Source organism: Salvelinus alpinus, chromosome 28 (assembly GCF_045679555.1).
Source record: "Salvelinus alpinus chromosome 28, SLU_Salpinus.1, whole genome shotgun sequence".
NCBI classification, from domain to species: Eukaryota; Metazoa; Chordata; class Actinopteri; order Salmoniformes; family Salmonidae; genus Salvelinus; species Salvelinus alpinus.
Window position 1 is genome coordinate 9,323,917 of NC_092113.1, and position 18,174 is coordinate 9,342,090.

General features: G+C 40.0%; 24 non-coding genes across 24 annotated transcripts; all 24 read left to right on the forward strand.

Moving 5' to 3' along the window:
* Positions 1-898: 898 nt before the first annotated feature.
* trnap-cgg (transfer RNA proline (anticodon CGG)) lies at positions 899-970 on the forward strand. The gene has a single exon. It is a non-coding gene; the product is annotated as a tRNA-Pro (tRNA).
* A 249-nt stretch (positions 971-1,219) lies between these two features.
* Positions 1,220-1,291, forward strand: trnap-cgg (transfer RNA proline (anticodon CGG)). Its single transcript has one exon. It is a non-coding gene; the product is annotated as a tRNA-Pro (tRNA).
* Positions 1,292-1,884: 593 nt separating this feature from the next.
* trnap-cgg (transfer RNA proline (anticodon CGG)) lies at positions 1,885-1,956 on the forward strand. Its single transcript has one exon. It is a non-coding gene; the product is annotated as a tRNA-Pro (tRNA).
* A 600-nt stretch (positions 1,957-2,556) lies between these two features.
* Positions 2,557-2,628, forward strand: trnap-cgg (transfer RNA proline (anticodon CGG)). Its single transcript has one exon. It is a non-coding gene; the product is annotated as a tRNA-Pro (tRNA).
* Positions 2,629-3,227: 599 nt separating this feature from the next.
* trnap-cgg (transfer RNA proline (anticodon CGG)) lies at positions 3,228-3,299 on the forward strand. The gene has a single exon. It is a non-coding gene; the product is annotated as a tRNA-Pro (tRNA).
* A 249-nt stretch (positions 3,300-3,548) lies between these two features.
* Positions 3,549-3,620, forward strand: trnap-cgg (transfer RNA proline (anticodon CGG)). Its single transcript has one exon. It is a non-coding gene; the product is annotated as a tRNA-Pro (tRNA).
* A 593-nt stretch (positions 3,621-4,213) lies between these two features.
* Positions 4,214-4,285, forward strand: trnap-cgg (transfer RNA proline (anticodon CGG)). Its single transcript has one exon. It is a non-coding gene; the product is annotated as a tRNA-Pro (tRNA).
* Positions 4,286-4,885: 600 nt separating this feature from the next.
* Positions 4,886-4,957, forward strand: trnap-cgg (transfer RNA proline (anticodon CGG)). The gene has a single exon. It is a non-coding gene; the product is annotated as a tRNA-Pro (tRNA).
* A 249-nt stretch (positions 4,958-5,206) lies between these two features.
* trnap-cgg (transfer RNA proline (anticodon CGG)) lies at positions 5,207-5,278 on the forward strand. The gene has a single exon. It is a non-coding gene; the product is annotated as a tRNA-Pro (tRNA).
* A 914-nt stretch (positions 5,279-6,192) lies between these two features.
* Positions 6,193-6,264, forward strand: trnap-cgg (transfer RNA proline (anticodon CGG)). The gene has a single exon. It is a non-coding gene; the product is annotated as a tRNA-Pro (tRNA).
* A 592-nt stretch (positions 6,265-6,856) lies between these two features.
* trnap-cgg (transfer RNA proline (anticodon CGG)) lies at positions 6,857-6,928 on the forward strand. The gene has a single exon. It is a non-coding gene; the product is annotated as a tRNA-Pro (tRNA).
* A 600-nt stretch (positions 6,929-7,528) lies between these two features.
* On the forward strand, positions 7,529-7,600 carry trnap-cgg (transfer RNA proline (anticodon CGG)). Its single transcript has one exon. It is a non-coding gene; the product is annotated as a tRNA-Pro (tRNA).
* A 249-nt stretch (positions 7,601-7,849) lies between these two features.
* trnap-cgg (transfer RNA proline (anticodon CGG)) lies at positions 7,850-7,921 on the forward strand. Its single transcript has one exon. It is a non-coding gene; the product is annotated as a tRNA-Pro (tRNA).
* A 914-nt stretch (positions 7,922-8,835) lies between these two features.
* trnap-cgg (transfer RNA proline (anticodon CGG)) lies at positions 8,836-8,907 on the forward strand. Its single transcript has one exon. It is a non-coding gene; the product is annotated as a tRNA-Pro (tRNA).
* A 592-nt stretch (positions 8,908-9,499) lies between these two features.
* On the forward strand, positions 9,500-9,571 carry trnap-cgg (transfer RNA proline (anticodon CGG)). Its single transcript has one exon. It is a non-coding gene; the product is annotated as a tRNA-Pro (tRNA).
* Positions 9,572-10,493: 922 nt separating this feature from the next.
* Positions 10,494-10,565, forward strand: trnap-cgg (transfer RNA proline (anticodon CGG)). Its single transcript has one exon. It is a non-coding gene; the product is annotated as a tRNA-Pro (tRNA).
* A 592-nt stretch (positions 10,566-11,157) lies between these two features.
* On the forward strand, positions 11,158-11,229 carry trnap-cgg (transfer RNA proline (anticodon CGG)). Its single transcript has one exon. It is a non-coding gene; the product is annotated as a tRNA-Pro (tRNA).
* Positions 11,230-12,815: 1,586 nt separating this feature from the next.
* Positions 12,816-12,887, forward strand: trnap-cgg (transfer RNA proline (anticodon CGG)). Its single transcript has one exon. It is a non-coding gene; the product is annotated as a tRNA-Pro (tRNA).
* A 249-nt stretch (positions 12,888-13,136) lies between these two features.
* trnap-cgg (transfer RNA proline (anticodon CGG)) lies at positions 13,137-13,208 on the forward strand. The gene has a single exon. It is a non-coding gene; the product is annotated as a tRNA-Pro (tRNA).
* A 592-nt stretch (positions 13,209-13,800) lies between these two features.
* trnap-cgg (transfer RNA proline (anticodon CGG)) lies at positions 13,801-13,872 on the forward strand. Its single transcript has one exon. It is a non-coding gene; the product is annotated as a tRNA-Pro (tRNA).
* A 1,587-nt stretch (positions 13,873-15,459) lies between these two features.
* trnap-cgg (transfer RNA proline (anticodon CGG)) lies at positions 15,460-15,531 on the forward strand. The gene has a single exon. It is a non-coding gene; the product is annotated as a tRNA-Pro (tRNA).
* A 249-nt stretch (positions 15,532-15,780) lies between these two features.
* trnap-cgg (transfer RNA proline (anticodon CGG)) lies at positions 15,781-15,852 on the forward strand. The gene has a single exon. It is a non-coding gene; the product is annotated as a tRNA-Pro (tRNA).
* A 604-nt stretch (positions 15,853-16,456) lies between these two features.
* On the forward strand, positions 16,457-16,528 carry trnap-cgg (transfer RNA proline (anticodon CGG)). The gene has a single exon. It is a non-coding gene; the product is annotated as a tRNA-Pro (tRNA).
* Positions 16,529-17,442: 914 nt separating this feature from the next.
* trnap-cgg (transfer RNA proline (anticodon CGG)) lies at positions 17,443-17,514 on the forward strand. The gene has a single exon. It is a non-coding gene; the product is annotated as a tRNA-Pro (tRNA).
* The last annotated feature ends 660 nt before the right edge of the window (positions 17,515-18,174 follow it).

An 18,174-nucleotide genomic window follows, 5' to 3' on the forward strand; every position in this document is an offset into this window, starting at 1 on the left:
AAGTAAAAACCTTCAACACAATTCTCCGAATGTGTCTTTACTGAAACCCAGCCAATGCTAGATTTAAGCAGTATTTAAGAGAAGCAGCTGAAATTGCCTCCTTTATCTCTGTGTATGATTCTCGCTTAGATTGCGATTGGTGTTTGCTACAAATCTTGGATGAGCCCACTTTTACAAAGGTCAGGAATGTAAATAATGTCTTCTTCATCATAAATACACAAGAAAGTGGCTCGTTGGTCTAGGGGTATGATTCTCACTTCGGGTGCGAGAGGTCCCGGGTTCAAATCCTGGACGAGCCCTTTAAAAAGGACCAGTCTAAGTGAACACATATTCCACAATTCTCAGAATATGTCTTCACTGAAACATACACAGTCAATGCTAGATGTAAGCTGTATTTAAGAGAAGCAGCTGAAATGTTCTTCTTTACTCTGTGTATGGTTCACGCTTAAGAGTGCGATTGGTGTCTGATACAAATCTTGGATGAACCCGCTATTACGAAGGTCGGAAACGTAAATAAAGTCTTCTCATCCGTAAATAAAAGTTTCTTGTAGAGACAGATTGCCTGTTACCGATTGTCTTTAATCAGTAATGCATTCTATACGCTTAAAAGTAGCTCGTTGTTTTAGGGGTATTATTCTCGCTTCGGGTGCGACCTTTAAAAAGGAAAAGTCAAAGTAAAAACCTTCAACACAATTCTCCGAATGTGTCTTTACTGAAACCCAGCCAATGCTAGATTTAAGCAGTATTTAAGAGAAGCAGCTGAAATTGCCTCCTTTATCTCTGTGTATGATTCTCGCTTAGATTGCGATTGGTGTCTGCTACAAATCTTGGATGAGCCCACTTTTACAAAGGTCAGGACGTAAATAATGTCTTCTTCATCAAAAATACATAAGAAAGTGGCTCGTTGGTCTAGGGGTATGATTCTTGCTTCGGGTGCGAGAGGTCCCGGGTTCAAATCCCGGACGAGCCCTTTAAAAAGGACCAGTCTAAGTGAAAACATATTCCACAATTCTCAGAATATGTCTTCACTGAAACATACACAGTCAATGCTAGATTTAACCTGTATTTAAGAGAAGCAGCTGAAATGTTCTTCTTTACTCTGTGTATGGTTCACGCTTAAGAGTGCGATTGGTGTCTGATACAAATCTTGGATGAACCCGCTATTACGAAGGTCGGAAACGTAAATAATGTCTTCTTCATCAAAAATAAATAAGAAAGTGGCTCGTTGGTCTAGGGGTATGATTCTTGCTTCGGGTGCGAGAGGTCCCGGGTTCAAATCCCGGACGAGCCCTTTAAAAAGGACCAGTCTAAGTGAAAACCAATTCTCAGAATGTGTCTTCACTGAAACATACACAGTCAATGCTAGATTTAGCCTGTATTTAAGAGAAGCTTCTGAAATGTTCTTCTTTTACTCTGTGTATGATTCTCGCTTAAGAGTGCGATTGGTTTCTGATACAAATCTTGGATGAACCCACTATTACGAAGGTCGGAAACGTAAATAAAGTCTTCTCATCCGTAAATAAAAGTTTATTGTGGAGACAGATTGCCTAATACCGATTGTCTTTAATCAGTAATGCATCTAAAAAGCTTAAAAGTAGCTCGTTGTTTTAGGGGTATTATTCTCGCTTCGGGTGCGACCTTTAAAAAGGAAACGTCAAAGTAAAAACCTTCAACACAATTCTCCGAATGTGTCTTTACTGAAACCCAGCCAATGCTAGATTTAAGCAGTATTTAAGAGAAGCAGCTGAAATTGCCTCCTTTATCTCTGTGTATGATTCTCGCTTAGATTGTGATTGGTGTCTGCTACAAATCTTGGATGAGCCCACTTTTACAAAGGTCAGGAATGTAAATAATGTCTTCTTCATCATAAATACACAAGAAAGTGGCTCGTTGGTCTAGGGGTATGATTCTCGCTTCGGGTGCGAGAGGTCCCGGGTTCAAATCCCGGACGAGCCCTTTAAAAAGGACCAGTCTAAGTGAAAACATATTCCACAATTCTCAGAATATGTCTTCACTGAAACATACACAGTCAATGCTAGATTTAACCTGTATTTAAGAGAAGCAGCTGAATTGTTCTTCTTTACTCTGTGTATGGTTCTCGCTTAAGAGTGCGATTGGTTTCTGATACAAATCTTGGATGAACCCGCTATTACGAAGGTCGGAAACGTAAATAAAGTCTTCTCATCCGTAAATAAAAGTTTCTTGTAGAGACAGATTGCCTGTTACCGATTGTCTTTAATCAGTAATGCATTCTATACGCTTAAAAGTAGCTCGTTGTTTTAGGGGTTTTATTCTCGCTTCGGGTGCGACCTTTAAAAAGGAAAAGTCAAAGTAAAAACCTTCAACACAATTCTCCGAATGTGTCTTTACTGAAACCCAGCCAATGCTAGATTTAAGCAGTATTTAAGAGAAGCAGCTGAAATTGCCTCCTTTATCTCTGTGTATGATTCTCGCTTAGATTGCGATTGGTGTTTGCTACAAATCTTGGATGAGCCCACTTTTACAAAGGTCAGGAATGTAAATAATGTCTTCTTCATCATAAATACACAAGAAAGTGGCTCGTTGGTCTAGGGGTATGATTCTCACTTCGGGTGCGAGAGGTCCCGGGTTCAAATCCCGGACGAGCCCTTTAAAAAGGACCAGTCTAAGTGAACACATATTCCACAATTCTCAGAATATGTCTTCACTGAAACATACACAGTCAATGCTAGATGTAAGCTGTATTTAAGAGAAGCAGCTGAAATGTTCTTCTTTACTCTGTGTATGGTTCACGCTTAAGAGTGCGATTGGTGTCTGATACAAATCTTGGATGAACCCGCTATTACGAAGGTCGGAAACGTAAATAAAGTCTTCTCATCCGTAAATAAAAGTTTCTTGTAGAGACAGATTGCCTGTTACCGATTGTCTTTAATCAGTAATGCATTCTATACGCTTAAAAGTAGCTCGTTGTTTTAGGGGTATTATTCTCGCTTCGGGTGCGACCTTTAAAAAGGAAAAGTCAAAGTAAAAACCTTCAACACAATTCTCCGAATGTGTCTTTACTGAAACCCAGCCAATGCTAGATTTAAGCAGTATTTAAGAGAAGCAGCTGAAATTGCCTCCTTTATCTCTGTGTATGATTCTAGCTTAGATTGCGATTGGTGTCTGCTACAAATCTTGGATGAGCCCACTTTTACAAAGGTCAGGACGTAAATAATGTCTTCTTCATCAAAAATACACAAGAAAGTGGCTCGTTGGTCTAGGGGTATGATTCTCGCTTCGGGTGCGAGAGGTCCCGGGTTCAAATCCCGGACGAGCCCTTTAAAAAGGACCAGTCTAAGTGAAAACATATTCCACAATTCTCAGAATATGTCTTCACTGAAACATACACAGTCAATGCTAGATTTAACCTGTATTTAAGAGAAGCAGCTGAAATGTTCTTCTTTACTCTGTGTATGGTTCACGCTTAAGAGTGCGATTGGTGTCTGATACAAATCTTGGATGAACCCGCTATTACGAAGGTCGGAAACGTAAATAATGTCTTCTTCATCAAAAATAAATAAGAAAGTGGCTCGTTGGTCTAGGGGTATGATTCTTGCTTCGGGTGCGAGAGGTCCCGGGTTCAAATCCCGGACGAGCCCTTTAAAAAGGACCAGTCTAAGTGAAAACCAATTCTCAGAATGTGTCTTCACTGAAACATACACAGTCAATGCTAGATTTAGCCTGTATTTAAGAGAAGCTTCTGAAATGTTCTTCTTTTACTCTGTGTATGATTCTCGCTTAAGAGTGCGATTGGTTTCTGATACAAATCTTGGATGAACCCACTATTACGAAGGTCGGAAACGTAAATAAAGTCTTCTCATCCGTAAATAAAAGTTTATTGTGGAGACAGATTGCCTAATACCGATTGTCTTTAATCAGTAATGCATCTAAAAAGCTTAAAAGTAGCTCGTTGTTTTAGGGGTATTATTCTCGCTTCGGGTGCGACCTTTAAAAAGGAAACGTCAAAGTAAAAACCTTCAACACAATTCTCCGAATGTGTCTTTACTGAAACCCAGCCAATGCTAGATTTAAGCAGTATTTAAGAGAAGCAGCTGAAATTGCCTCCTTTATCTCTGTGTATGATTCTCGCTTAGATTGTGATTGGTGTCTGCTACAAATCTTGGATGAGCCCACTTTTACAAAGGTCAGTAATGTAAATAATGTCTTCTTCATCATAAATACACAAGAAAGTGGCTCGTTGGTCTAGGGGTATGATTCTCGCTTCGGGTGCGAGAGGTCCCGGGTTCAAATCCCGGACGAGCCCTTTAAAAAGGACCAGTCTAAGTGAAAACATATTCCACAATTCTCAGAATATGTCTTCACTGAAACATACACAGTCAATGCTAGATTTAACCTGTATTTAAGAGAAGCAGCTGAATTGTTCTTCTTTACTCTGTGTATGGTTCTCGCTTAAGAGTGCGATTGGTTTCTGATACAAATCTTGGATGAACCCGCTATTACGAAGGTCGGAAACATAAATAAAGTCTTCTCATCCGTAAATAAAAGTTTCTTGTAGAGACAGATTGCCTGTTACCGATTGTCTTTAATCAGTAATGCATTCTATACGCTTAAAAGTAGCTCGTTGTTTTAGGGGTATTATTCTCGCTTCGGGTGCGACCTTTAAAAAGGAAAAGTCAAAGTAAAAACCTTCAACACAATTCTCCGAATGTGTCTTTACTGAAACCCAGCCAATGCTAGATTTAAGCAGTATTTAAGAGAAGCAGCTGAAATTGCCTCCTTTATCTCTGTGTATGATTCTCGCTTAGATTGCGATTGGTGTTTGCTACAAATCTTGGATGAGCCCACTTTTACAAAGGTCAGGAATGTAAATAATGTCTTCTTCATCATAAATACACAAGAAAGTGGCTCGTTGGTCTAGGGGTATGATTCTCACTTCGGGTGCGAGAGGTCCCGGGTTCAAATCCCGGACGAGCCCTTTAAAAAGGACCAGTCTAAGTGAACACATATTCCACAATTCTCAGAATATGTCTTCACTGAAACATACACAGTCAATGCTAGATGTAAGCTGTATTTAAGAGAAGCAGCTGAAATGTTCTTCTTTACTCTGTGTATGGTTCACGCTTAAGAGTGCGATTGGTGTCTGATACAAATCTTGGATGAACCCGCTATTACGAAGGTCGGAAACGTAAATAATGTCTTCTTCATCAAAAATAAATAAGAAAGTGGCTCGTTGGTCTAGGGGTATGATTCTTGCTTCGGGTGCGAGAGGTCCCGGGTTCAATTCCCGGACGAGCCCTTTAAAAAGGACCAGTCTAAGTGAAAACCAATTCTCAGAATGTGTCTTCACTGAAACATACACAGTCAATGATAGATTTAACCTGTATTTAAGAGAAGCTTCTGAAATGTTCTTCTTTTACTCTGTGTATGATTCTCGCTTAAGAGTGCGATTGGTTTCTGATACAAATCTTGGATGAACCCACTATTACGAAGGTCGGAAACGTAAATAAAGTCTTCTCATCCGTAAATAAAAGTTTATTGTGGAGACAGATTGCCTGTTACCGATTGTCTTTAATCAGTAATGCATTCTATACGCTTAAAAGTAGCTCGTTGTTTTAGGGGTATTATTCTCGCTTCGGGTGCGACCTTTAAAAAGGAAACGTCAAAGTAAAAACCTTCAACACAATTCTCCGAATGTGTCTTTACTGAAACCCAGCCAATGCTAGATTTAAGCAGTATTTAAGAGAAGCAGCTGAAATTGCCTCCTTTATCTCTGTGTATGATTCTCGCTTAGATTGCGATTGGTGTCTGCTACAAATCTTGGATGAGCCCACTTTTACAAAGGTCAGGAACGTAAAAAATGTCTTCTTCATCAAAAATACACAAGAAAGTGGCTCGTTGTTCTAGGGGTATGATTCTCGCTTCGGGTGTGAGAGGTCCCGGGTTCAAATCCCGGACGAGCCCTTTAAAAAGGACCAGTCCGAGGGAAAACCTTTTCCACAATTCTCAGAATATGTCTTCACTGAAACATACACAGTCAATGCTAGATGTAAGCTGTATTTAAGAGAAGCAGCTGAAATGTTCTTCTTTACTCTGTGTATGGTTCACGCTTAAGAGTGCGATTGGTGTCTGATACAAATCTTGGATGAACCCGCTATTACGAAGGTCGGAAACGTAAATAATGTCTTCTTCATCAAAAATAAATAAGAAAGTGGCTCGTTGGTCTAGGGGTATGATTCTTGCTTCGGGTGCGAGAGGTCCTGGGTTCAAATCCCGGACGAGCCCTATAAAAAGGACCAGTCTAAGTGAAAACCAATTCTCAGAATGTGTCTTCACTGGAACATACACAGTCAATGCTAGATTTAACCTGTATTTAAGAGAAGCAGCTGAAATGTTCTTCTTTACTCTGTGTATGGTTCTCGCTTAAGAGTGCGATTGGTTTCTGATAGAAATCTTGGATGAACCCGCTATTACGAACGTCGGAAACGTAAATAAAGTCTTCTCATCCGTAAATAAAAGTTTCTTGTAGAGACAGATTGCCTGTTACCGATTGTCTTTAATCAGTAATGCATTCTATACGCTTAAAAGTAGCTCGTTGTTTTAGGGGTATTATTCTTGCTTCGGGTGCGACCTTTAAAAAGGAAAAGTCAAAGTAAAAACCTTCAACACAATTCTCCGAATGTGTCTTTTCTGAAACCCAGCCAATGCTAGATTTAAGCAGTATTTAAGAGAAGCAGCTGAAATTGCCTCCTTTATCTCTGTGTATGATTCTCGCTTAGATTGCGATTGGTGTCTGCTACAAATCTTGGATGAGCCCACTTTTACAAAGGTCAGTAATGTAAATAATGTCTTCTTCATCATAAATACACAAGAAAGTGGCTCGTTGGTCTAGGGGTATGATTCTCGCTTCGGGTGCGAGAGGTCCCGGGTTCAAATCCCGGACGAGCCCTTTAAAAAGGACCAGTCTAAGTGAAAACATATTCCACAATTCTCAGAATATGTCTTCACTGAAACATACACAGTCAATGCTAGATTTAACCTGTATTTAAGAGAAGCAGCTGAATTGTTCTTCTTTACTCTGTGTATGGTTCTCGCTTAAGAGTGCGATTGGTTTCTGATACAAATCTTGGATGAACCCGCTATTACGAAGGTCGGAAACGTAAATAAAGTCTTCTCATCCGTAAATAAAAGTTTCTTGTAGAGACAGATTGCCTGTTACCGATTGTCTTTAATCAGTAATGCATTCTATACGCTTAAAAGTAGCTCGTTGTTTTAGGGGTATTATTCTCGCTTCGGGTGCGACCTTTAAAAAGGAAAAGTCAAAGTAAAAACCTTCAACACAATTCTCCGAATGTGTCTTTACTGAAACCCAGCCAATGCTAGATTTAAGCAGTATTTAAGAGAAGCAGCTGAAATTGCCTCCTTTATCTCTGTGTATGATTCTCGCTTAGATTGCGATTGGTGTTTGCTACAAATCTTGGATGAGCCCACTTTTACAAAGGTCAGGAATGTAAATAATGTCTTCTTCATCATAAATACACAAGAAAGTGGCTCGTTGGTCTAGGGGTATGATTCTCACTTCGGGTGCGAGAGGTCCCGGGTTCAAATCCCGGACGAGCCCTTTAAAAAGGACCAGTCTAAGTGAACACATATTCCACAATTCTCAGAATATGTCTTCACTGAAACATACACAGTCAATGCTAGATTTAACCTGTATTTAAGAGAAGCAGCTGAAATGTTCTTCTTTACTCTGTGTATGGTTCACGCTTAAGAGTGCGATTGGTGTCTGATACAAATCTTGGATGAACCCGCTATTACGAAGGTCGGAAACGTAAATAATGTCTTCTTCATCAAAAATAAATAAGAAAGTGGCTCGTTGGTCTAGGGGTATGATTCTTGCTTCGGGTGCGAGAGGTCCCGGGTTCAATTCCCGGACGAGCCCTTTAAAAAGGACCAGTCTAAGTGAAAACCAATTCTCAGAATGTGTCTTCACTGAAACATACACAGTCAATGATAGATTTAACCTGTATTTAAGAGAAGCTTCTGAAATGTTCTTCTTTTACTCTGTGTATGATTCTCGCTTAAGAGTGCGATTGGTTTCTGATACAAATCTTGGATGAACCCACTATTACGAAGGTCGGAAACGTAAATAAAGTCTTCTCATCCGTAAATAAAAGTTTATTGTGGAGACAGATTGCCTGTTACCGATTGTCTTTAATCAGTAATGCATTCTATACGCTTAAAAGTAGCTCGTTGTTTTAGGGGTATTATTCTCGCTTCGGGTGCGACCTTTAAAAAGGAAACGTCAAAGTAAAAACCTTCAACACAATTCTCCGAATGTGTCTTTACTGAAACCCAGCCAATGCTAGATTTAAGCAGTATTTAAGAGAAGCAGCTGAAATTGCCTCCTTTATCTCTGTGTATGATTCTCGCTTAGATTGCGATTGGTGTCTGCTACAAATCTTGGATGAGCCCACTTTTACAAAGGTCAGGAACGTAAAAAATGTCTTCTTCATCAAAAATACACAAGAAAGTGGCTCGTTGTTCTAGGGGTATGATTCTCGCTTCGGGTGTGAGAGGTCCCGGGTTCAAATCCCGGACGAGCCCTTTAAAAAGGACCAGTCCGAGGGAAAACCTTTTCCACAATTCTCAGAATATGTCTTCACTGAAACATACACAGTCAATGCTAGATGTAAGCTGTATTTAAGAGAAGCAGCTGAAATGTTCTTCTTTACTCTGTGTATGGTTCACGCTTAAGAGTGCGATTGGTGTCTGATACAAATCTTGGATGAACCCGCTATTACGAAGGTCGGAAACGTAAATAATGTCTTCTTCATCAAAAATAAATAAGAAAGTGGCTCGTTGGTCTAGGGGTATGATTCTTGCTTCGGGTGCGAGAGGTCCTGGGTTCAAATCCCGGACGAGCCCTATAAAAAGGACCAGTCTAAGTGAAAACCAATTCTCAGAATGTGTCTTCACTGGAACATACACAGTCAATGCTAGATTTAACCTGTATTTAAGAGAAGCAGCTGAAATGTTCTTCTTTACTCTGTGTATGGTTCTCGCTTAAGAGTGCGATTGGTTTCTGATAGAAATCTTGGATGAACCCGCTATTACGAACGTCGGAAACGTAAATAAAGTCTTCTCATCCGTAAATAAAAGTTTCTTGTAGAGACAGATTGCCTGTTACCGATTGTCTTTAATCAGTAATGCATTCTATACGCTTAAAAGTAGCTCGTTGTTTTAGGGGTATTATTCTTGCTTCGGGTGCGACCTTTAAAAAGGAAAAGTCAAAGTAAAAACCTTCAACACAATTCTCCGAATGTGTCTTTTCTGAAACCCAGCCAATGCTAGATTTAAGCAGTATTTAAGAGAAGCAGCTGAAATTGCCTCCTTTATCTCTGTGTATGATTCTCGCTTAGATTGCGATTGGTGTCTGCTACAAATCTTGGATGAGCCCACTTTTACAAAGGTCAGGAACGTAAAAAATGTCTTCTTCATCAAAAAGACACAAGAAAGTGGCTCGTTGGTCTAGGGGTATGATTCTCGCTTCGGGTGCGAGCGGTCCCGGGTTCAAATCCCGGACGAGCCCTTTAAAAAGGACCAGTCCGAGGGAAAACCTTTTCCACAATTCTCAGAATATGTCTTCACTGAAACATACACAGTCAATGATAGATTTAACCTGTATTTAAGAGAAGCTTCTGAAATGTTCTTCTTTTACTCTGTGTATGATTCTCGCTTAAGAGTGCGATTGGTTTCTGATACAAATCTTGGATGAACCCACTATTACGAAGGTCGGAAACGTAAATAAAGTCTTCTCATCCGTAAATAAAAGTTTATTGTGGAGACAGATTGCCTGTTACCGATTGTCTTTAATCAGTAATGCATTCTATACGCTTAAAAGTAGCTCGTTGTTTTAGGGGTATTATTCTCGCTTCGGGTGCGACCTTTAAAAAGGAAACGTCAAAGTAAAAACCTTCAACACAATTCTCCGAATGTGTCTTTACTGAAACCCAGCCAATGCTAGATTTAAGCAGTATTTAAGAGAAGCAGCTGAAATTGCCTCCTTTATCTCTGTGTATGATTCTCGCTTAGATTGCGATTGGTGTCTGCTACAAATCTTGGATGAGCCCACTTTTACAAAGGTCAGGAACGTAAAAAATGTCTTCTTCATCAAAAATACACAAGAAAGTGGCTCGTTGTTCTAGGGGTATGATTCTCGCTTCGGGTGTGAGAGGTCCCGGGTTCAAATCCCGGACGAGCCCTTTAAAAAGGACCAGTCCGAGGGAAAACCTTTTCCACAATTCTCAGAATATGTCTTCACTGAAACATACACAGTCAATGCTAGATGTAAGCTGTATTTAAGAGAAGCAGCTGAAATGTTCTTCTTTACTCTGTGTATGGTTCACGCTTAAGAGTGCGATTGGTGTCTGATACAAATCTTGGATGAACCCGCTATTACGAAGGTCGGAAACGTAAATAATGTCTTCTTCATCAAAAATAAATAAGAAAGTGGCTCGTTGGTCTAGGGGTATGATTCTTGCTTCGGGTGCGAGAGGTCCTGGGTTCAAATCCCGGACGAGCCCTATAAAAAGGACCAGTCTAAGTGAAAACCAATTCTCAGAATGTGTCTTCACTGAAACATACACAGTCAATGCTAGATTTAACCTGTATTTAAGAGAAGCAGCTGAAATGTTCTTCTTTACTCTGTGTATGGTTCTCGCTTAAGAGTGCGATTGGTTTCTGATAGAAATCTTGGATGAACCCGCTATTACGAACGTCGGAAACGTAAATAAAGTCTTCTCATCCGTAAATAAAAGTTTCTTGTAGAGACAGATTGCCTGTTACCGATTGTCTTTAATCAGTAATGCATTCTATACGCTTAAAAGTAGCTCGTTGTTTTAGGGGTATTATTCTTGCTTCGGGTGCGACCTTTAAAAAGGAAAAGTCAAAGTAAAAACCTTCAACACAATTCTCCGAATGTGTCTTTTCTGAAACCCAGCCAATGCTAGATTTAAGCAGTATTTAAGAGAAGCAGCTGAAATTGCCTCCTTTATCTCTGTGTATGATTCTCGCTTAGATTGCGATTGGTGTCTGCTACAAATCTTGGATGAGCCCACTTTTACAAAGGTCAGGAACGTAAAAAATGTCTTCTTCATCAAAAATACACAAGAAAGTGGCTCGTTGGTCTAGGGGTATGATTCTCGCTTCGGGTGCGAGCGGTCCCGGGTTCAAATCCCGGACGAGCCCTTTAAAAAGGACCAGTCCGAGGGAAAACCTTTTCCACAATTCTCAGAATATGTCTTCACTGAAACATACACAGTCAATGCTAGATTTAAGCTGTATTTAAGAGAAGCTTCTGAAATGTTCTTCTTTTACTCTGTGTATGATTCTCGCTTAAGAGTGTGATTGGTTTCTGATACAAATCTTGGATGAACCCGCTATTACGAAGGTCGGAAACGTAAATAAAGTCTTCTCATCCGTAAATAAAAGTTTATTGTGGAGACAGATTGCCTGTTACCGATTGTCTTTAATCAGTAATGCATTCTATACGCTTAAAAGTAGCTCGTTGTTTTAGGGGTATTATTCTCGCTTCGGGTGCGACCTTTAAAAAGGAAACGTCAAAGTAAAAACCTTCAACACAATTCTCCGAATGTGTCTTTACTGAAACCCAGCCAATGCTAGATTTAAGCAGTATTTAAGAGAAGCAGCTGAAATTGCCTCCTTTATCTCTGTGTATGATTCTCGCTTAGATTGCGATTGGTGTCTGCTACAAATCTTGGATGAGCCCACTTTTACAAAGGTCAGGAACGTAAAAAATGTCTTCTTCATCAAAAATACACAAGAAAGTGGCTCGTTGTTCTAGGGGTATGATTCTCGCTTCGGGTGTGAGAGGTCCCTGGTTCAAATCCCGGACGAGCCCTTTAAAAAGGACCAGTCCGAGGGAAACCTTTTCCACAATTCTCAGAATATGTCTTCACTGAAACATACACAGTCAATGCTAGATGTAAGCTGTATTTAAGAGAAGCAGCTGAAATGTTCTTCTTTACTCTGTGTATGGTTCACGCTTAAGAGTGCGATTGGTGTCTGATACAAATCTTGGATGAACCCGCTATTACGAAGGTCGGAAACGTAAATAATGTCTTCTTCATCAAAAATAAATAAGAAAGTGGCTCGTTGGTCTAGGGGTATGATTCTTGCTTCGGGTGCGAGAGGTCCCTGGTTCAAATCCCGGACGAGCCCTTTAAAAAGGACCAGTCTACGGGAAAACCAATTCTCAGAATGTGTCTTCACTGAAACATACACAGTCAATGCTAGATTTAACCTGTATTTAAGAGAAGCTTCTGAAATGTTCTTCTTTTACTCTGTGTATGATTCTCGCTTAAGAGTGCGATTGGTTTCTGATACAAATCTTGGATGAACCCACTATTACGAAGGTCGGAAACGTAAATAAAGTCTTCTCATCCGTAAATAAAAGTTTATTGTGGAGACAGATTGCCTGTTACCGATTGTCTTTAATCAGTAATGCATTCTATACGCTTAAAAGTAGCTCGTTGTTTTAGGGGTATTATTCTCGCTTCGGGTGCGACCTTTAAAAAGGAAACGTCAAAGTAAAAACCTTCAACACAATTCTCCGAATGTGTCTTTACTGAAACCCAGCCAATGCTAGATTTAAGCAGTATTTAAGAGAAGCAGCTGAAATTGCCTCCTTTATCTCTGTGTATGATTCTCGCTTAGATTGCGATTGGTGTCTGCTACAAATCTTGGATGAGCCCACTTTTACAAAGGTCAGGAATGTAAATAATGTCTTCTTCATCATATATACACAAGAAAGTAGCTCGTTGGTCTAGGGGTATGATTCTCGCTTCGGGTGCGAGAGGTCCCGGGTTCAAATCCCGGACGAGCCCTTTAAAAAGGACCAGTCTAAGTGAAAACATATTCCACAATTCTCAGAATATGTCTTCACTGAAACATACACAGTCAATGCTAGATTTAACCTGTATTTAAGAGAAGCAGCTGAAATGTTCTTCTTTACTCTGTGTATGGTTCACGCTTAAGAGTGCGATTGGTGTCTGATACAAATCTTGGATGAACCCGCTATTACGAAGGTCGGAAACGTAAATAAAGTCTTCTTCATCAAAAATAAATAAGAAAGTGGCTTGTTGGTCTAGGGGTATGATTCTTGCTTCGGGTGCGAGAGGTCCTGGGTTCAAATCCCGGACGAGCCCTATAAAAAGGACCAGTCTAAGTGAAAACGAATTCTCAGAATGTGTCTTCACTGAAACATACACAGTCAATGCTAGATTTAACCTGTATTTAAGAGAAGCAGCTGAAATGTTCTTCTTTACTCTGTGTATGGTTCTCGCTTAAGAGTGCGATTGGTTTCTGATAGAAATCTTGGATGAACCCGCTATTACGAACGTCGGAAACGTAAATAAAGTCTTCTCATCCGTAAAAAAAAGTTTCTTGTAGAGACAGATTGCCTGTTACCGATTGTCTTTAATCAGTAATGCATTCTATACGCTTAAAAGTAGCTCGTTGTTTTAGGGGTATTATTCTTGCTTCGGGTGCGACCTTTAAAAAGGAAAAGTCAAAGTAAAAACCTTCAACACAATTCTCCGAATGTGTCTTTTCTGAAACCCAGCCAATGCTAGATTTAAGCAGTATTTAAGAGAAGCAGCTGAAATTGCCTCCTTTATCTCTGTGTATGATTCTCGCTTAGATTGCGATTGGTGTCTGCTACAAATCTTGGATGAGCCCACTTTTACAAAGGTCAGGAACGTAAAAAATGTCTTCTTCATCAAAAATACACAAGAAAGTGGCTCGTTGGTCTAGGGGTATGATTCTCGCTTCGGGTGCGAGCGGTCCCGGGTTCAAATCCCGGACGAGCCCTTTAAAAAGGACCGGTCCGAGGGAAAACCTTTTCCACAATTCTCAGAATATGTCTTCACTGAAACATACACAGTCAATGCTAGATTTAAGCTGTATTTAAGAGAAGCTTCTGAAATGTTCTTCTTTTACTCTGTGTATGATTCTCGCTTAAGAGTGTGATTGGTTTCTGATACAAATCTTGGATGAACCCGCTATTACGAAGGTCGGAAACGTAAATAAAGTCTTCTCATCCGTAAATAAAAGTTTATTGTGGAGACAGATTGCCTGTTACCGATTGTCTTTAATCAGTAATGCATTCTATACGCTTAAAAGTAGCTCGTTGTTTTAGGGGTATTATTCTCGCTTCGGGTGCGACCTTTAAAAAGGAAACGTCAAAGTAAAAACCTTCAACACAATTCTCCGAATGTGTCTTTACTGAAACCCAGCCAATGCTAGATTTAAGCAGTATTTAAGAGAAGCAGCTGAAATTGCCTCCTTTATCTCTGTGTATGATTCTCGCTTAGATTGCGATTGGTGTCTGCTACAAATCTTGGATGAGCCCACTTTTACAAAGGTCAGGAACGTAAAAAATGTCTTCTTCATCAAAAATACACAAGAAAGTGGCTCGTTGTTCTAGGGGTATGATTCTCGCTTCGGGTGTGAGAGGTCCCTGGTTCAAATCCCGGACGAGCCCTTTAAAAAGGACCAGTCCGAGGGAAAACCTTTTCCACAATTCTCAGAATATGTCTTCACTGAAACATACACAGTCAATGCTAGATGTAAGCTGTATTTAAGAGAAGCAGCTGAAATGTTCTTCTTTACTCTGTGTATGGTTCACGCTTAAGAGTGCGATTGGTGTCTGATACAAATCTTGGATGAACCCGCTATTACGAAGGTCGGAAACGTAAATAATGTCTTCTTCATCAAAAATAAATAAGAAAGTGGCTCGTTGGTCTAGGGGTATGATTCTTGCTTCGGGTGCGAGAGGTCCCTGGTTCAAATCCCGGACGAGCCCTTTAAAAAGGACCAGTCTACGGGAAAACCAATTCTCAGAATGTGTCTTCACTGAAACATACACAGTCAATGCTAGATTTAACCTGTATTTAAGAGAAGCTTCTGAAATGTTCTTCTTTTACTCTGTGTATGATTCTCGCTTAAGAGTGCGATTGGTTTCTGATACAAATCTTGGATGAACCCACTATTACGAAGGTCGGAAACGTAAATAAAGTCTTCTCATCCGTAAATAAAAGTTTATTGTGGAGACAGATTGCCTGTTACCGATTGTCTTTAATCAGTAATGCATTCTATACGCTTAAAAGTAGCTCGTTGTTTTAGGGGTATTATTCTCGCTTCGGGTGCGACCTTTAAAAAGGAAACGTCAAAGTAAAAACCTTCAACACAATTCTCCGAATGTGTCTTTACTGAAACCCAGCCAATGCTAGATTTAAGCAGTATTTAAGAGAAGCAGCTGAAATTGCCTCCTTTATCTCTGTGTATGATTCTCGCTTAGATTGCGATTGGTGTCTGCTACAAATCTTGGATGAGCCCACTTTTACAAAGGTCAGGAATGTAAATAATGTCTTCTTCATCATAAATACACAAGAAAGTAGCTCGTTGGTCTAGGGGTATGATTCTCGCTTCGGGTGCGAGAGGTCCCGGGTTCAAATCCCGGACGAGCCCTTTAAAAAGGACCAGTCTAAGTGAAAACATATTCCACAATTCTCAGAATATGTCTTCACTGAAACATACACAGTCAATGCTAGATTTAACCTGTATTTAAGAGAAGCAGCTGAAATGTTCTTCTTTACTCTGTGTATGGTTCACGCTTAAGAGTGCGATTGGTGTCTGATACAAATCTTGGATGAACCCGCTATTACGAAGGTCGGAAACGTAAATAATGTCTTCTTCATCAAAAATAAATAAGAAAGTGGCTTGTTGGTCTAGGGGTATGATTCTTGCTTCGGGTGCGAGAGGTCCCGGGTTCAAATCCCGGACGAGCCCTTTAAAAAGGACCAGTCCGAGGGAAAACCTTTTCCACAATTCTCAGAATATGTCTTCACTGAAACATACACAGTCAATGCTAGATTTAAGCTGTATTTAAGAGAAGCTTCTGAAATGTTCTTCTTTTACTCTGTGTATGATTCTCGCTTATTAAGAGTGCGATTGGTTTCTGATACAAATCTTGGATGAACCCGCTATTACGAAGGTCGGAAACGTAAATAAAGTCTTCTCATCCGTAAATAAAAGTTTCTTGTAGAGACAGATTGCCTGTTACCGATTGTCTTTTATCAGTAATGCATTCTATACGGTTAAAAGTGGCTCGTTGTTTTAGTGGTATGATTCTCGCTTCGGGTGCGACCTTTAAAAAGGAAAAGTCAAAGTAAAAACCTTCAACACAATTCTCCGAATGTGTCTTTACTGAAACACAGCCAATGCTAGATTTAAGCAGTATTTAAGAGAAGCAGCTGAAATTGCCTCCTTTATCCCTGTGTATGATTCTCGCTTAGATTGCGATTGGTGTCTGCTACAAATCTTGGATGAGCCCACTTTTACAAAGGTCAGGAACGTAAAAAATGTCTTCTTCATCAAAAATACACAAGAAAGTGGCTCGTTGGTCTAGGGGTATGATTCTCGCTTCGGGTGTGAGAGGTCCCGGGTTCAAATCCCGGACGAGCCCTTTAAAAAGGACCAGTCCGAGGGAAAACCTTTTCCACAATTCTCAGAATATGTCTTCACTGAAACATACACAGTCAATGCTAGATGTAAGCTGTATTTAAGAGAAGCAGCTGAAATGTTCTTCTTTACTCTGTGTATGGTTCACGCTTAAGAGTGCGATTGGTGTCTGATACAAATCTTGGATGAACCCGCTATTACGAAGGTCGGAAACGTAAATAATGTCTTCTTCATCAAAAATAAATAAGAAAGTGGCTCGTTGGTCTAGGGGTATGATTCTTGCTTCGGGTGCGAGAGGTCCCTGGTTCAAATCCCGGACGAGCCCTTTAAAAAGGACCAGTCTAATTGAAAACCAATTCTCAGAATGTGTCTTCACTGAAACATACACAGTCAATGCTAGATTTAACCTGTATTTAAGAGAAGCTTCTGAAATGTTCTTCTTTTACTCTGTGTATGATTCTCGCTTAAGAGTGCGATTGGTTTCTGATACAAATCTTGGATGAACCCACTATTACGAAGGTCGGAAACGTAAATAAAGTCTTCTCATCCGTAAATAAAAGTTTATTGTGGAGACAGATTGCCTGTTACCGATTGTCTTTAATCAGTAATGCATTCTATACGCTTAAAAGTAGCTCGTTGTTTTAGGGGTATTATTCTCGCTTCGGGTGCGACCTTTAAAAAGGAAACGTCAAAGTAAAAACCTTCAACACAATTCTCCGAATGTGTCTTTACTGAAACCCAGCCAATGCTAGATTTAAGCAGTATTTAAGAGAAGCAGCTGAAATTGCCTCCTTTATCTCTGTGTATGATTCTCGCTTAGATTGCGATTGGTGTCTGCTACAAATCTTGGATGAGCCCACTTTTACAAAGGTCAGGAATGTAAATAATGTCTTCTTCATCATAAATACACAAGAAAGTGGCTCGTTGGTCTAGGGGTATGATTCTCGCTTCGGGTGCGAGAGGTCCCGGGTTCAAATCCCGGACGAGCCCTTTAAATAGGACCAGTCTAAGTGAACACATATTCCACAATTCTCAGAATATGTCTTCACTGAAACATACACAGTCAATGCTAGATTTAACCTGTATTTAAGAGAAGCAGCTGAAATGTTCTTCTTTACTCTGTGTATGGTTCACGCTTAAGAGTGCGATTGGTGTCTGATACAAATCTTGGATGAACCCGCTATTACGAAGGTCGGAAACGTAAATAATGTCTTCTTCATCATAAAAACAATAAGAAAGTGGCTTGTTGGTCTAGGGGTATGATTCTTGCTTCGGGTGCGAGAGGTCCTGGTTTCAAATCCCGGACGAGCCCTTTAAAAAGGACCAGTCCGAGGGAAAACCTTTTCCACAATTCTCAGAATATGTCTTCACTGAAACATACACAGTCAATGCTAGATTTAAGCTGTATTTAAGAGAAGCTTCTGAAATGTTCTTCTTTTACTCTGTGTATGATTCTCGCTTAAGAGTGCGATTGGTTTCTGATACAAATCTTGGATGAACCCGCTATTACGAAGGTCGGAAACGTAAATAAAGTCTTCTCATCCGTAAATAAAAGTTTCTTGTAGAGACAGATTGCCTGTTACCGATTGTCTTTTATCAGTAATGCATTCTATACGGTTAAAAGTGGCTCGTTGTTTTAGTGGTATGATT